This window comes from Panthera leo, chromosome Y (assembly GCF_018350215.1).
Source record: "Panthera leo isolate Ple1 chromosome Y, P.leo_Ple1_pat1.1, whole genome shotgun sequence".
NCBI lineage: Eukaryota > Metazoa > Chordata > Mammalia > Carnivora > Felidae > Panthera > Panthera leo.
Window position 1 is genome coordinate 8,237,071 of NC_056697.1, and position 18,003 is coordinate 8,255,073.

General features: G+C 37.5%; 1 protein-coding gene across 8 annotated transcripts in view; it reads left to right on the forward strand.

Moving 5' to 3' along the window:
• LOC122212646 (zinc finger X-chromosomal protein) overlaps positions 1-18,003 on the forward strand; it is a 51,645-nt gene continuing 33,642 nt past the window's right edge. For 4 of the 8 annotated variants that reach the window (XM_042926580.1, XM_042926582.1, XM_042926581.1 and 1 more), the window contains exon 1: positions 781-2,755. The gene's annotated coding sequence lies outside the window, so the exon portion shown is untranslated. Of the gene's footprint in view, positions 303-780; positions 2,756-18,003 lie in introns of those variants that run through there. The other 4 variants (XM_042926586.1, XM_042926588.1, XM_042926583.1 and 1 more) reach the window with 3 other exon arrangements.

The window sequence follows — 18,003 nt, forward strand, 5'->3', positions numbered from 1 at the left end:
AGGCCACCGCGCTCCCCGGTCGCGGGGCCTGAACGGCGCCAACACAAGGTTCCGTACTATCCACATTTCGGAAGGGGGCCTATCAAGCCTTCCGCATTTTCCTGGGGCTCCTTCCCGGGCGGTGACGTGACGTGCTGACGGCGGGCCCGTGCCGGAGAGCTGGGCCGCTTTTTGTCAGCCCCGAGCTCGGCCCCTCCTCCCTCCCTCCGCCCGCCCCACCAGCCGGAGCCCGGCCCAGTGCTCCAGAGAAAGGCCGGCCTGCAGCACCCGCTACCGTCGCCGGCCACCCGAACGCCAGTCCGGTGAGTCTGGGACTCTGCTGCGACCGTGGGGCCTAGCGGGAGTGGGGTAGCCTGATCGGCGGCCTGGGAAACGCCCTTCCGCACTAGGCCGGGCAGTGCGGCGCAAAGCGCAGAGCAGGCCGTGAGGAGGCCGCACTTAGGCCCGGGGAGGAGCCTAGCCGCCCAGAGCTGTGCAGAGGTGCGCTCCGTTATTAGGGGGCCAAGGGATAAGGGGTAGGGGGTGGTAGGGGAGGATCGCCGGCTGGGGCCGGAGGCGGCGTCGAGGTCTCGGGTTGGCCCCGCGGCCTGTTCAGGGCACCTCGCGAGGCCGAGGCCTAGCTAGGACCGAAATCTGTAGGAGTGAGGTGAAGGCCGCAGGGCGGCCGGGTGGATTTTCTGTATGTAAATATTGGCGGGGAGGGGGAGGGACGGGGGCAAGATGGTGGCGGATTTACGCTTGCTGCCTGGGACGGTTGAGGGGTTGTCGAGAGGGGGACCGCCATCTTGAAGGCGGCGTTTAAGTAGAAAATTCCGCTACAGTCCTTGAGGGGGTGTTGGAGAGCTGCAGCGGCGACCCAGGTGACGAGCTGTGCACGGGCCCGTCACGGTACCGTGTGCACGCGAAGAGGGGGTTGCTAGCTTCTCAAGACTGCCATTGCCCTTGCCGCCATGATGCGCCCTCGTGCTGCAGGCGTTACGCTGCAGCGCCACCTTCCGTGGCAGTCATCAAGCAGTGACTGGCTGCTTCGTCCGCTGAGCTGCTGTGTGCCTTTCGGTTCTGTTCCATTTGCCAGTGCTGGTAACCACCTGAGGTTGGTTGTCAGTCCCAGCAACTGAGCTCACAAAGACATTTTTTACACTTTAGTAGAGTAAAACGTGGCTCTTAGGGTGCCCGCGATCAGGTTATTCTCGATCAGTTGTCTCCGCGACTCAGTTATTAAAATTGAAATTGATGGGGATAAAGTTCTCACCCAACCTTTTTGCTAAGTAGGTGAGAAAGTGCATTTTGCAAGCTTGAAATCGGAAGAGTAAAAGTTTGAAGACTATTTTTCTCTCTTATTTGGAAAAACTTTGAGAGTCACGTTTAAATGATTAATCACTTTATATTATTTATTGACTAGTACATGCTTTTCTGTCGAGGCACAACAGAGTGTGGTGGCTTAACTACGGTTCACTTACCTGGTGCTGTTTAGATTTTGTCATGGTGAAAAAGGTTCAAGGTACTCTAGTGTACTTTTAGATTGCTTACTGTTAAACTTGTGTGTATTGTAAATTCAGACCTTAGTGCATACGATGCACGGTGTAAGAAAGATTGTAAGGATTTTTAAAATGCACATGATGGCTGCAGGAAGTTCACTTTTATGTTACTGTGGGAAGCCGAAGTCTATTTCCAGCATCAGGAAAAGGTTCCTGAAATAGGTGGCATGTTGGGGAAAGTTATTCATTGAAAAAATGGTGGGCTTTTTAGGTGGAGGAGGGACAGCGGAAAAGGCATTGTAAGGATGATTTAAAATATTTATAGTTTGCTAGATGGGTCGGATAGGTAGGAGAGTAGTGGAAATGAAAAAGGTAGATTGTGACTGTAGCAGAGTGATAGAACACCCCAGTCCTTCATATTCATTTAGCTGTTCTGGATCCAGTTTTTGGAAAAGATTGAAAGTTGAGAAATAGGGACAACAGTTAGTAAGTAAATCAGTCGCTTCAGTACTAGAAAATTATCTGAGTGTTGCTGCTTTTCACGTGATTCATCTCTCCTGGACAGCTGTTCTTTTCTATCCTAAATTCTTATTCCAATAACCTTTAGCTCCGAAATATTACACTTTCTATAGTGAATAAAATTCCTTTTTCATGGTTGAAAATTACAGCAGTAATTTAGGAAGTCACTTTGAAAAGTAGGCTAGAAGAGTAATTCCTAAATAATTAAAGTGCCATTATGCAAACCTTCTCTCCTCCCCTCCCCCTGAGTGAAAGTAATTCCCTCCACAAAATAATCTTTTCTACTTTTTACTAACCTACACTTTAAAACTCATTGTAAATATGATTTATTTGTGAATGTCCTAGATTAGGAAATTTTAAGAAGTACATGGAGCGCTTATGTCCTAGAATTTTACAATAGAAAACACAAATTTTCCATTTCCCTATATTGCAACAGGTCAATCTCTGGTAATAGGGATTCTTCTGTTTATAATGAAAGTCTGTGTTTAGGAAACACAAATTAACAAATTGGATTATAGAGACAGACTAGAAGCAGGTTGCTAATGCAGTCTAGTTGTGGAGATCGTAAGGAAAAACATAAACTGTAGAAGTAGTTGCTTTATATCTTGACAGCTGGGAAAGACATAGAAGAGCTCTAAAGAAGATAGAATTGTATGCTGCACTTTATGCACAGTACAGCAGCAGCAGATGTTCCAGTACAGCAACAGTGGATTTTCAAGATTAAGATTAATTTAGAGTGGAATGTATAATTGAGGCAGGTAAGTGTATAATTTTAAAGACTTTCTATAAGAAATGTTTAAATATAAATGTTTTTTGCTAGAAGAGGTAGACCATGATGATCTGGAAAGCAGAGAGGTAGATTATTAATTAGCCACCTATTGTGGATAAATCAGCTATTATTTTTTTGTTTATATATGTTTTTCATATGGATGCATCTTTCCTTTTTTTAAAAAACACAGTGCTTTTTGTTTCTGCTTATTTTATGACTCTTAAAACTTTCATATTCTCACTAAATTAATCTTGTGTTTGTGCACATAGACAGTTACAAAGTTTTTTTAAAAAAATTCTTGTAAACTTCTCAACCCCAGTCTTTCAAATCCCTCCACCTCATAGTTTATTATTTTTTTTAACTTAACTGAGAAAGGTGGATGACCATTTGCTGTAAACATGTGATCTCTTCAACTCATGCTGTTCCCCTATTTCTACCCAGACTATCTTTTTTCTTTTGATTTGGCAAGAATGCTTTTCTCCATGCCCAGCTATTCTGCCAGTCTTCTGTAATGTTCATGATTTCTTTCTCTCACTCCTAAGTATAACTAAGGTTGCTAATTCTGTAAACATTTACCTGATAACACATTTATCCCGTATTTCTTTATACCAGTCCTTTTATTTTCACTTTATCCCACTTAATTATAAATTCAGTGTTTACCAAACTGTGAAACTCCTCCATAACATGTTAATTGGGGTATCACAAAAAAGTGTTTTGTTTTACAGAAACTACTTTCGTTCTCTGCTGTGATTCTTTTTTTTTTTTTTTTTTTTTTTCTTTTAAAGATTTTACTTTTAAGCAATCTTTTTACCCATCGTGGGGCTCAAATGTGTACAACCCCAAGATGAAGAGTCACATGCTCTACCAGCTGAGCCAGGGAGGCACTCCTCTGCTTCTTCTTTTTAAAACTTATGTGGGGACTCTCCATGAGGTCATTTGCTATCCTTTCTGTCTTCTTCCTTGGCTTCTCTGTCCTTTATTATACCCACCTTTTTATCTAAGTTTGTTATCTAGTATTTCCAGTTGCCTACCAGACAACAGCACCCAGCTGGCTTGTTGATACTCCATACTCAAGTTGACTGAAGTGAAGTTTAATTAATTCATAGTAAGTGCCCGAGAATGTTTATTGAAAATCTGTTATTCAGTGGAGTTCCTAAACAACTCCTGTGCCTTATTTCTTTCTCTTTGTCACTCCATTACTTTCCCAGGCTCATTCTTTGTTCCGTGTCATATGGAGCATTGTAGACATCTTTAGTTTAGCGTTAAATCTGTTATACCCTAATAGTGGAATTTTTGTCTTGCTAAATTTTGAAGATCCTAATTGTAGAGATAGTTTCTTATCTTCTTTTGCACAATGATCTGGACATAGACATTATTTCCAAAAAACATTACTGAATGATTGAATACTGAGATTTTAATGGAGTTGAGTAGCTTTCCATTTGAAATTAATTCATGAAACAGATACTATGGTTTTGCTATAAGGCTTTAACGTGTATTTATTTTTGAGAGAGAGAAGAGAGAGCACAACACATGTGAGGGGGAGGAGAAGGTAGAGGGACTCACAGAGTCTGAAGCAGTTCCAGGCTTTGAGCTGTTAGCACAGAGCCTGATACAGGGCTCAAACTCACTAACTGTGAGATCATGAATGGAGCCGAAGTCAGATGCTTAACCAAATGTACCACACAGGTGCCCCTTTGTTAGAAGGCTTTAAAGTACATCCATTTATGAAGGCACCAGAACAAAATGGAATCTTAGGATTAACTCCTTTAGAATATGCACAGGCTTTTATTTTTATTAAATTACTTTTCAAAATAACATTTTATAAATGTTTCTTGTTAATTCTGATTATGTATGGTGTAACATTAAGAAGTCACTAGGTTATAAAGAAATCACTGCTTTTTTTGCAACAGCAATTTTAGTGAAAGCAATTTTAGTGAATGAGAGATGTACATCAAAGAATCTGTGGTCCACGGGTGCCTGGGTGGCTTAGTTGGTTAAAGCAGGATGTTACATGCGTCTGTGGAAAACACTGCACACTACATTTATGGCAGGATGACGTAAAAAAGGTAAATATTTCTTAGTGTTATTATAAAAATAATTTATCTTTCACAGGCACTCTGAAAGGTATCCGAGATCTCCACAGATTCCAGGACCACACTTTAAGAATTAGTAATCTAGAACCAGAGATAACATAGATATGTCTCAAAAACCCACCAGTGAGTGGAAACACGTATTAAATGACTCACGGTGGTGACTTTCGGCCCCACATGAGGCTCTGTGCTGACAGCTAGAAGCCTGGAGACTGCTTCAGATTCTGTGTCTCCCTCTCAGTCTGCCCCTTGGCTGCTTGCTCTCTGCCTGTCTCTTTCCCTCTCTCTCAAGAACAAATAAACATAAAAAAAATCTGCAGTCTGGAGAATTTTTAAAAAATGTAGTCACATAATTGATATTAACATAGTAAACATTTAAATTTTAAAATGTTCCAAAAGGCACTTAGATAAAGCAACTTAAGTTGCAACATTGTTTCACATTTGCTTTATTTATTTTTTTTTTTTTACTTAAAGAAATTATAGCCTGCAAGTTCAGTTGAAGAGTTTCCATCACTTCATCCCACTTCTTACTCCCTTTTTTTTTTTTTTTTTTTTGCCAGAGGTCATTGGTGTACTCAGGTGTGTACCAAAAATCTTTGTGTGCTTTACCTTTACAGAGAAGGTTTCTCATTAAATATGTCATTTCCACACCTTGGTGGGTTTTTGAGACTTATCTATGTTATTTCTGGTTTTAGATTACTAGTTTTTAAAGTGTGGTCCTGGAATCTGTGGAGATCTCTGATACCTTTCAGAGTAGCTGTGAAGGAAAAGTTACTTTTATAATAATACTAAGAAGCATTTACCTTTTTTGCTGTCATCGTGCCATAAATGTAGTGTGCAGTATTTTCCATAGTCGACTCTAACATCATGCTTCAAAAAATGGAGTAAGAAAGCAGATAGGGAGAATCAGCTGTCTTTTAAACTAAACATCAGACTTGCAAAAGATTTTATTTTTTAAAAGAATGTAGATTGAATGGTCTTATTTGACTTTTTTTTAAGTGTTTAATCACCCAGTGCTCATCACCAAAAGTGATCCCCATCTCTTGTTTCACTCCCCACCCCAGCCTCTACCTCTCTCTAGTAACCATCAGTTTGTTTTCCATAGGTAACAGTCCTGTTTCTTGGTTTGTCTCTCTCGCTTTCTTGTTACTACTTTGCTGGTTCATTCTTTTTTCTTATATTTCACATTATGAGTGAAATCTTACGGTATTTTTCTTAGCCTTGTTTATTCCGCTTAGCCTAATACCCTGTAGCTCTATCCATGTCGTGCCTAATGGCAAGATTTCATTCTTTTTGTGGCTGAACAATATATTCCACTGTATATGTATGCCACCTCTTGTTTATCCATTCATTAATCGATGGCATACGACAACTCTTTCCATAATTTGGCTGTTGATAATGCTGCTATAAATATATGGGTTCACATAGCCCTTTAAATTAGTGTCTCATGTATTCTTTGGGTCAACATCCAATAGTGTGATGCTGGATCATAGGGTATTGCTGTTTTTAACTTTTTTTTTTTTTTCATTTTCATTTTTGAGAGAGTAAGAGACAGAGTGTGAGCAGGGGAGGGGCAGAGAGAGAGAGAGAAGGAAACACAGAATCTGAGGCAGGCTCCAGGCTCTGAGCTGTCAGCACAGAGCCTGATGCAGGGCATGAACCTACAAGCCTGTGCCGAAGTCAGGTGCTCAACCAACCGATCCAGCCTCCCTGCCCCGTTTTTAACTTTTTGGTGCACCTCCATACAGTTTGAGTCGCCGCATTCCAACCAGTAGTGCAAGACTGTTCCTGTTTTTTCACATCCTCACCAACACCTTTTTCTTGTGTTGTTGATTTTAGCCATTGTGACAGGCATGAGGTGAAACCTTATTGCAGTTTTGATTTCCATTTCCCTGATGATGAGTGGTGGTGAGCATCTTTTTATGTGTCTCTTGGCCATCTGGATGTTATCATTTTTTTATTTTTTAAAGTAAGGTTTATGGGGTGCTTGGGTGGCCTATTTGGTTGAGCAGCTGACTTTGGTCCATGTCATGACCTCATGGTTAGTGAGTTTGAGCCCTGTGTTGGGCTCTGTGCTGACAGCTCAGTAGGACTGGAGCCTACTTCAGATTCTGTGTCTCTCTCTCCCTGTGCCCCTTCCCTGCTTATGCACTCTGTGTTTCTCTCGCTCTCTCAAAAATAAACATTAAATTAAAAAAATAGTAATAATAAAGTAAGTTTTATGCCCAACATGTGGCTTGAACTCACATCCCTGAGATTAAGAGTTGCACACTCCACTGACTCAAACAGCCGGGTTTCCCTGGATGTCTTCTGTGGAGGAATGTCTGTTCATTTCTTCTGCCCATTTTTAATTATTTGTTTTGGGGTGTTGAGTTTTATACGTTCCTTATATATTATGGATACAAAGCCTTTTTTGGGTATGTCATTTGCAAAATTTTCTCCCATTCCATAGGTTGCCTTTTGGTTTTATTGTTTCCTTTGCTGTGCAGAAGATTTGAATTTTAATGTAGTCCCAGTAGTTTAGTTTGCTTTTATTTCTCTCCTCAGGAGACATATCTGGAAAAGTGTTGCTAGAGCTAATGTCAGAGAAATTATTTCTTGTGATGTCTTCTAGTATTCTTATGGTGTCAGGTCTCACAGTTAGGTCTTTAGTCCATTTTAATTCTCCTTTTATGTTTGCTGTGAGAAAGTGGTCCTGTTTCCTTCTTTTGAATGTTGCTGTCCAGTTGCCCCAACACCATTTGAATGAATCTTAAAGTTTTCCTTCCTCTTTTATTTATTTTTTGAATAAATAGTTTGAGAGGAAGAAGTATTAACTCATCTTTGTTTGGTAGAATTGCATCTGGCCTTGGTTTTTTCTTTGTTGGGAGTTTTTTGACTACTGATTTAATTTCTTTGTTAGTGGTTAGTCTGTTCAAATTTTCTATTTCTTCCTGTTTCAGTTTGGTAGGTTATATGTTTCTTGGTATTTCTGTTTTTTGTGTGTTGTCCAATAAGTTGGTGTATAGTTTTTCATAATATTCTCGTAAAATTGTTTGTATTTCTTAGTATTGGTTGCTATTTCTCCTCTCTCATCTGTGATTTTATTTGGTGTCCTTTCTTTCTCTCTCTTTTTTTTTTATTTGAAGATTTTATTTTTCAGCACTTTCTACACCCAACAAACTTAACAACCTCAAATCAAGAGCCATTAGTTCCTTTGTTCCTGGAGGGGTCTCCCTGTTAAAGCTGCTTCTTTGGGACATAATCTTAGCTGAAAAACTAGTCTCCATACTGTGTGCCCAAGCTTTAAGACCACTCACTGCCTGCAGAGTCCAAAGCGCCAGGTTTCAGTCTAGGCCTTGGGGATGTGAGCTGCCCTCAGCCTATGTTCTCATCCGTGAAATGGGGATGGAGGCAGTATTATTCTGAGAGAACCACCAGAAGGGTCTAGCAGGATCACAAGCAGAAAGGTCCAGCAGGATCACAAGTTAGCACCCTGCCAGGGGCCAAGGACACCCGGACAGACAGATGCTGCTATTGTTGTCTCTAGTAGGATTGTTGGATTTGAGACACTCTCCACCCCGTCTCTGGCATCAGTTTGTTCTGTAGAGTCTGTGCTCTATTTCCATAGCCCTCTTTATGGCCTATGACCACAGATTTCTGTTACCATTATCATCTTTGCTATTGCCGTCATAAATACTTTAGCACTACTTTTTGTGTTTTAATAATATATTAACCTTTTATATCCAAGTATTAATTCCCTGAGGTAAGTATTAGTCTGTATTGTTCTTGATATGAAAGTCTAAAGCCTAGGGGATTAAATTATGGAGTTAGGATTTTAATTTTACTATCTAGTTCCAGTGTCTGTCTCCTACTCTATTCCATTCCATTCCATTCTGTTCCATTCCGTTCCATTCTTCTATTCTGTTCTGTTCTACTCTACTCTACTGTACACTATACTATTTTCTATTATAATATACTGTATTGTACTATATTGCTTTTCATTGGTTTCTTGCAGAACTTATATTAACTGTTATTATATTTTGTGTAGTTTTTGTTGCCACAGTAAATAGCAGGTTTTTTTTTTTTAATTATAATTCCCAATAATAGTTTATAACAGATCCTGTTGACTTTCATGTATTGATCATGCAGCCTTGTATAATCCTGTGTGTGAGCATATTTCATAAATTAGATGCATTTCCCCCCTTATATTTTAACACCTCTGAAATCAGAATGTATTTTACAGTTGATGAGATCCTATAATCATTGTTTTTGAAGGCATTGGTCATGATTTATAACTGCTTGCAGTATTCATGAACAGTATTTATTTTGTATCATTTCAAATGAGTTAGTCCACTATAGGATACTACATATGTAGCAAACAATATAATTGTTACTGTCAAACAACTTAATTCAAGTTAGAATAAGTTGCCCTGAGAAGAGTTGAAAGAAGTTTTATAGCAATCAGAGGTTGGTATGATTGATTAATAGTTCAGTCACAAGATAGATAGTTGGTCATATTTGGATTGTTCTTCATTGCAAATTTTCCAAATTTCAGTTGAAGCTCCTTACTTAGGAAAAACATGAATTGATGACTTTTATCAGAGTAAAGTGACAACATCAAAAGAAGCGAAGCGGGGTGTTACTAACCTGAAAGATTCTATAGATAATAATTAAGAGTTGCTTCAACATCAATACTCTTGTTGTCAAGACACTATTGTTAAACGTAGACATTGAACATTTCTAATTAGTAGGAAAATGAGGTAGAGTGGCACCCAAGATATGTTACTCTAAAGCAATGTTTGTTTGTTTGTTTTCTTTCTGTGTAAATTATGTATAAGTAAGGTAAGAAAAAATTCAGTATGTATAAAAAATACTCAAAACAATAGTAACGGGTCATTTTACTTGGCTGTGGTGGTATTTCTTTAGTGGTATTTAAAACAATGGCTCATCTAGTAATTTGGGAGCATCTTTAGAATCAGTGAAATACAGGGGCGCTTGAGTGGCTCAGTTTGTTGGGTATCTGACTTCAGCTCAGGTCATGATTTCACGCTTTATGAGTTTGAGCCCTGTATCAGGCTGTGTGCTGACATCTCAGAGCCTGGAGCCTGCTTTGGATTCTGTGTCTCCCTCTCGGACTCTCATCCATTCATGCTGTCTTCTCTCTCTCTCTCTCTCTCTCTCTCTCTCTCTCTGCCTCTCTCAAAATAAATAATCATTTTAAAAGTGCAATCAGTGAAATACAGTAGTAATGCAAGTTAATGCTTCCTTTGCATTTTTTTACGGTTCTATTTTCTGTGAATAATGATGTCAGGATTCCATTTCTGCTTGTCTGATGGTCTGCATACTTTAAAGAAAGTACTTCCCAGTTTAAGTTCTTTAAGCATCTCTTGATCTCAGCTTAGGTCTTGGATCTCAAAATCATAAGTTCAAGTCCAAGCCAGGCTCAGCATGCAGTCTATTAAAAAAAAAAAAAAAAAAAAAGGTGCTTCAAATATTTTATCTTTATTGTAGTGTTCTTTTGGGTATATATTCTCTAAGTTCCTTTCTGTTTACAGTGCAAAAGTGTTTTGTCATCAATAGGCATTGACTTTGGGGGATATTTGGGTTACATGTATTTTTTTTTCCTCTTTTAACTTATTAAAGTTTGTTAGTAGACTTTACATTCTTCTTGAATACACTGGATATTTAGTATTTACATCACTTTCTTGTCCTAAAATTTCCCTCTTTCAGTCATTCTTTTTTTTTTTGTTTTGTTTTGTTTTGTTTGTTTGGTTTTTTTTTTTTGATAACAGGTTATCTGACACTCCTAAAACTAGTTGGGAGGTTTTAGTTTTCCTAAAACAGGGCATTTACTAAGGGATTACCATTTATAGGAACTTAGAATTCACTTGTGAAACTGTCTGTACCTCATGTCATTTTGTGAATAGATTTTTGACAGTTCATTCATTCATTAGTAGTTTCTTGGTGATAAGTCTAGCTTCTCTTCCAGTCTATTTTTCTTTTCCAGAATTTAAGCTTTTCTTAGAAAAGTGTGAGTTTACAAGCAGGATAAGATATTTATAGGTTTGTTTTATGAATTAAAATTTTTAATATTGTTAATTAGGTTTGTTTTTTCTGATAAAAAACTATTGCCACTAGTGTCTTTACTTGATTGGACTTTTCAAATAATGTTTTTATTGATCCTTTCTGCTTGTATATCTTTTTAAATTATTTGAGCTTATTCTACCATTTTTTTTTTATAAGAACTTTTTTTAAAGTTTGCTTATTTTGAGAGAGACAGTGCACAGGGCAGAGAGAGAGAGAGAGAGAGAGAGAGAGAGGGAGAGAGAGAAACTTGATGCAAGTGCTTGAACCCAGGATCTGTGAGAGCATGACCTGAGTCAAAATCAAGAGTCGGATGCTTAACCAACTGAGCCACTCCGGCACCTCTCTGCCATTCCTTTTTAAGTTTCATGTGTTTGAGTCTTAGCTCATTAGTATTTGATACCTATTTTTCCAGTAGGCTCATTTGAAAATAAATTTCAGTGAATTGTAGCTGAATACTCTGATTTTTGATATGATATGGGATTTTATCGCTTAATTTTAAATGTAGTATGATTTCCATAATTATTTTCCATATCCTTGCTTAATCCAAAGGGTTCCCCCCCCTCCCCCGCACTGTTTTCAGACTTACAGATTTATTTGTAAAACCATTTTGTTGGATGTATAGGTTCAGGACTTTTGCTTGTGTTGTTTGTTTTTGTTTGTTTGTTTTTTAAGCCCCAAAGTCAGGTTTGAATTCAGGGTCCCAAGATTAGGAGTCAATGTGCTGTATTGCGTGAGCCAGGCAGGTGTCCTCCAGAACTTTTTTACATCTTAGTGACAATGTTTCCCTTTTAACATTAACAAATAAACATATTTCAATACTGGTAATGCTGCGTGTTTTATCTCTATTTTGTCTAATAATATAAACTACCTGACTTTTTGTTGTTGCTAATTTTTTTTCCATTTTCCCCCTTTTTTCCTGTGTTATATTTTAGAATACTTCTTATAAAGAACATAAACATTTCTTTTTAAAATTTTTTTTTACATTTACTTATTTTTGAGAGACTGACAAAGCACAAATGGGGAGGGGCAGAGAGAGAAGGAGACAGAATCTGAAGCAGGCTCCAGGCTCTGAGCTGTCATCACAGAGCCCAACACTGGGCTCGAACCGCTAACAGTAAGATCATGACCTGGGTCAAAGTTGGACGCCCAACCAACTGCACCACCCAGGCGCCCCTATTTAAAGAGCCTTTTAAAACAACTGCCACTATTGTATATTTTTTATTTGCCTTACATTTCATTTCTCTTCCCATCTCTTATACTGATTATTGTTTTGCTAAATTATCTCAGCATCTTTTTAAACACTGGTTTTTAAAGTAGTTGTTTCTACTTCTTTCAGCTGTTATGCATAAATGTTAAACATACTTAATTTTATTTCAGGCAATGAAGTTAATAAATTTTTTTAAGGTTTTTTTTTTTCTTTTTCTTTTTTTTTTTTAACATTTATATATTTTTGAGATACAGAGAGCATGAGCAGGGAAGTGGCACAGAGAGGGAGAAACAGAATCCAAAGCAGGCCCCAGGCTCCAAGCTCCAAGCTGTCAGTACAGAGCCCAATGCGGGACTTGAACTCACGAACCGTGAGATCATGACCTAAGCCAGAGTCAGATGCTTAACTGACTGACCCACCCAAGTGCCCCGAAGTTAATCAGTTTTTAACCATTTCTTTGAAGATAAGAGTTTGTGGCCAGAAAAAATGGAGGTTTAAAAACTCAACGTAGTAAGTAATGAAAAGATCAGATGAGGCATGGATGAGAATAAAAGATGGCTAAGATTTAAGATGAAGGGCATTAGCATTAAGTAAATATTAGAGGAAATCTATATAAATAGAAGCTTATGCACTGTAAGATAGTCACAGTACTTAATGTTTTCTGGGGATATATGGAAGAAGGCTGGACTGTGGAAAACTAGAATAATGGTTTTGTAATATGTAATGACAAAATAGCTGTATATTTTATCTCTGTGAATGAAATAAAAATTATTAAATTATCTTGTTTCATTTTTTAAAATCCAGATTTAGTTATAATTCTGACAGTGAACTATATCTCTGAATGAAGAAAATGGATTAAGTAGTGGGTGCTATTTGGCATGCTTTTCTTACCTAATTGTATGATACTGCATGGTATGGTATTTTCTTTCTTTTCTTTTCTTTTCTTTTTTTAAGTTTATTTATTTTGGGAGAAAGAGCATGTGTGTGCAGAAGGGCAGAGAGAGAATCCTAAGCAGGCTCCGTGCTGTCAGTGCAGAGCCGGATGTGGGGCTCAGACCCAGAAACTGTAAGATTTTGACATGAGCCAAAATCAGGAGTCAGATACTTAACCAACTGAGCCACCCAGGCACCCTGGTATTTTCACTAATATTGTAGTTATACAGCATGAGCATAAGGAAGCTATGCTTAGGATATTGTCAAGTTTTTATGACCTTTTGTTAGGCTTACTATTTACATAATTCTCTTGGAAAGAAATCTGCTCATTCTTGTGGATTTTTTCTTTTATTTTCTTCCTGGAAGATTTTTAGTAGTAAGTCACTGGCCATGACCACAAATGAGCATTTCTTTCTCACTTTTATCAACTTTTTATACATCCTTTGTGTATTTACATTTTTGCCTTAAAATATAATTTTCTCATTTTATTTTGTATTGTCATTATGTTTAAGGAACTTATGAGTAAGACTTTAAACAAAGACATGTTTTGAGTGGAAAGCAGAGTTTGTAAATTATCAGGGAGAAATGTTTCAGATCATTAGGTTGAGTGAACTCTAAGCAGTTTTTGTTGTTCACCATATTATTAAACCATTTATATTTTTAACAGATGAGACATTTTAACAGATATTAAAAATATGTAAACAGTTCTTCAGTGCCTAGCTAGATTAGTCCGTAGACCATTGACTCTTAATCCTGGGGTTGTGAGTTCAAGGCCACTGTTGGGTATAGAGATTATTTTTTTTTAATCTTAAAAAAATGAAAGTATATAAACAACAGTTCTGTTCTTTGTCTTTCTACATCCCCTCACATGCACGCATATAACTTTAGAGACCACTGGCACACTTGATTTTAAGACTTTTGCTTTCTTCTGTAGCCATCAAAACTGTTCAGACTCAACTCATGAAAGTTCAGACACTTAAAATAGTCTTCAGGGGCACCTGGGTGGCTTAGTTGGTTAAGGTCCAACTTTGGCTCGGGTTGTGATCTCACAGTTTGTGGGTTCAAGCTGCATTTCAGGGTCTCTGCTATCCACACAGACTCTGCTTCAGATCCTCTGCTCTCCTACCCACCCCCAGGTCCATCTGCTCCTCCATCGCTGGTTCTCTCTCTCTCTCTCAAAACAAATAATTTTTTCAAAAGATTTTTTTTAAATAGACCAGGTATACTAGGAAAGAATTGAAACTAGAGGATTTGAGTATTAAAATGATAAAAAACCAAAATAATTAAAATGTATATGAGAAACATAATTGATGATTTAAAATTCCTGTGTGCTTTTTTTTAGTTTTTTAGGCTTTCCTTAATTGGAAAAGTGGGGTTAATAATTTATACCAGTTTACATAAATATTTAATGAGGTAATTTAATCTTACTGCAATTTTTGGCATCTAACAAAGTATCTCTAAATGATAGTTTAAGGATGGAGCAGAATAGATTATAATTAGCTATTAGTATGATAGAGTAACATACAAAACAATCTCTAAGACCTTTCATATAGTAAATTTAAAGATTCATAAATAAAAGAAGAATAATGGATTGGAAGAGTCTTCCTCAAAATGAGTACATATGGATTGAAGCAATTCCAGTGCAGCTTTTGAAAAGGAATTTAAATATGTGGCAGATAAAAATGTGTATTCCATCCATACCAGTAGTAGCCTTTTAAAAATCAGGGAATTAAGGGGCACCTGGGTGGCTCATCCATTAAGCATCCAGCCCTCGGTTTGTGCTCAGGTCATGATTCCATGGTTCTTAAGCTTGAGCCCCACTTTGGGTCCCACAGACAGTGTGGAGCCTGCTTAGGGTTCTCTTTGCCTCCCCTCTCATGATGTCCCTGTGCTCAGTCTTTCCCTCTGTCTCTGTGTCTCAAATAAATAAACTTTAAAAAAAATACCAGGTAGCTAAAGTTAAGGAGAGATGTGTAAAACTCTTAAGTAAACTGTTAACCAATAAAAGGATATAAATGTTCTTTTTTTTTTTTTTTTCAGTAACATTGGAAAATTTTAAAGTATTAATTTACAGTGCTTAATAGGTGTTAGGGAAATACATACTTTTACATTACTGGTAAATGCATGTAAAACATAAATTGTCAACTGCCTTTTGTGTACAGCAGCTTAACAATATCAAGGGTTTGCATGTACAAAATATTCTGACTTACATGACCTTTTTACAGTTTTCCTGTAGAAATATCCACCAACTTGGAAGCAAAAATTTTGAAAAAGCACTAATGTGCTGAGTTTATTACGGCATTGGATAATAAAATGTTGACAAAAATGTAAACAATATTTCTTTTATTTTGATTATGACTGAATAATGTCACAGCCATAACATACTACATCTAGTTAAACAGCAAATTATAGATGTTAATTTTATTTTCTAAAAGTCTGCTAGGATTTTGAACATTTCTTAACAATTTTTATTTACTGTAGAGAAGGAGCTTTTCCAAGAAACATCCTAATGGTGGTAAGATATAGAAGTAGTTTACATAAAATGCAGAATTATCTTGAGGACTTCATTCGGTTGGCATCAAGGTAGTAAACACTGTTTTAAGTGGTTTCTTTGATATTTATATTCAATAGCACACACATACACTCCTAAGTAACTGTTACCCTGATTTTTTACATTAATCTCTACATCCAGCATGGGGCTTAAACTCAGGATGGACACAGAGATCAGTTGCATGCTCTACCAACTGAGCCAGAACCAACTGAGCCCCGTTCTATTACCCTGATTTATAAAATGATATTACCAGTAACATATAAGCCTCCTTTGTAATCCCTTCAGTCAGTTATTCTTCTTTCTCCACGTAGGAAACACTAAACTGACTTTTATCGTCATTGATTTGATTTGCTTGTTTATAAACTTTAGATGAGTTAAACCACAGGGCTCCTGGGTGGCTCAATCAGTTGAGCGACTGACTTCAGCTCAGGTCATGATCTCACGGTTTATGAATTTGAGCCCCGTGTCGGGCTCTGTGCTGACGGCTCAGAGCCTGGAGCCTACTTCGGATTCTGTCTCCCTCTCTCTCTGCCCCTCCCCCACTCATGCTTTGTCTCTCTCTGTCTCAGAAATAAATAAACATTAAAAAAATTTTTCGGGGGGGGGGGGGCGCCTGGGTGGCTCAGTGGGTTAAGTGTCCACCTTCGGCTCAGGTCACCATCTCGCGGTCCCTGAATTCAAGCCCCGCATTGGGCTCTGTGCTGACTACTCAGAGCCTGGAGCCTGTTTCAGATTCTGTGTCTCCCTCTCTCTCTGACCCTCCCCCGTTCATGCTCTGTCTCTCTCTGTCTCAAAAATAAAATAAATACGTTAAAAAAAATTTTTTTAAATAAATGAGTTAAATCATTATAAAATGTATTTTGTTTGTGTGCCTGGCTTTTTAGAGCAAGATTTTGTCTGAAATACATCCATGAAGTTCAGTATGGTAGTTGTTCGTTCTTTCTCATTCTGCACTATCAGTTACAGAGTTGATAAAACTTCATAGTTAACCTATCCTGATATTAATTAGTATTTAGATTATGTAAGGTTGTTGGCAATTTCAGAGCAAACAATTATAGAAGAAGATACGTGTACGTTCTTTGGTGCCAGTATATATAAGTGTTAGATATAGATGTTAGATACAAATGTATGAGTATAATTTTATAGGATTTTAATTCGAGGCAAAGGTTAATTTAAGGGAAATTGACATTTCCTGATATGCTGTTTTCAGCAGCCCCATGACTCACTTATTTGTCCTTTAAAAAGAATCCTGCATTTCATTTATATGCCAATGGTATGTTTCTTTAAGTGTTACATTAAGAAGTTATTGTGTTTAATAGAATTAATTTTGTATTTACCTACTCAGTTATACACATGCTTTTATGAACTTATGATGATAGTTTTTCAGTTTATTCTGGATTCCCTGGCTATATTATATATAAGTTAGAAGTTTGACTATAATCTTGAATTTATCTTCTCTATTACATCACTTAGCAGTTTCCAGTATTAAAATACAATAGTGTAAAAGGCATCTTAGTTTTATTTCCAGCTGCATTGTATTAAAATGCAATAGTGTAAAAGCCATCTTAGTTTTATTTCTAACTGCATTGTGAGGATGTAGTATTGTCCCCATAAGTTTAATTACATGCTATTCTATTCAGAATGATACTAACAATATTCTTCGACTGGGATTTGTGTCATAGAAACACGATGGTGGCAGATTGGCTTTGAAATTTTGTATTTTTGCACACATACACATTTTAGTGATTATTTTTTATTCCATTGAAATGAATATTTTGTTTTAAATTTAAAAAACCAATGTTGAAGAGTGCCTGCGTGGCTCAATCAGTTAAACATCCGACTTCAGCTCAGGTCGTGACCTCATGGTTTGTGAGTTTGAGCCCCCACATTGAACTCTGTGCTCTGAGCCTGCAGCCTGCTTCAGATTCTTTGTCTCCCTCTCTCTCTGCCTCTCCCCTGCTCACACTTTGTCTCTCAGAAATAAATAAACGATAAAAAAATTTTTAAACCAACTTTTTTAGCATCTTTTCAGAATATCCTAGTTTTTCTCTAGTTATTTTTCTAGTGATTAATGCAGTCTGTTTGGTCCCATTTTTTGAATAACCTTACTTTATCAAGGGGTGGTAATGGATCACATTTGCAAGTACTTGACCTGGGTCATAAGTGATGGAGTTTGGGATTGGTTTGAATTATTTTCTTAGATTTTGATTTTGGTGATTTACTAAAAGGTATTGTGGGAGGCTTTTTTCTCACATTGTAGAATACATCATGTATTTTACAATGATCTGTTTTTAGAACTTGTGCAAAAATTTCCCTATGAACAATTTGGTTTTAAGGTGTTTGAAATGCTTACATTAGGCAACATAACTTTTTTTTTAATGATTGCT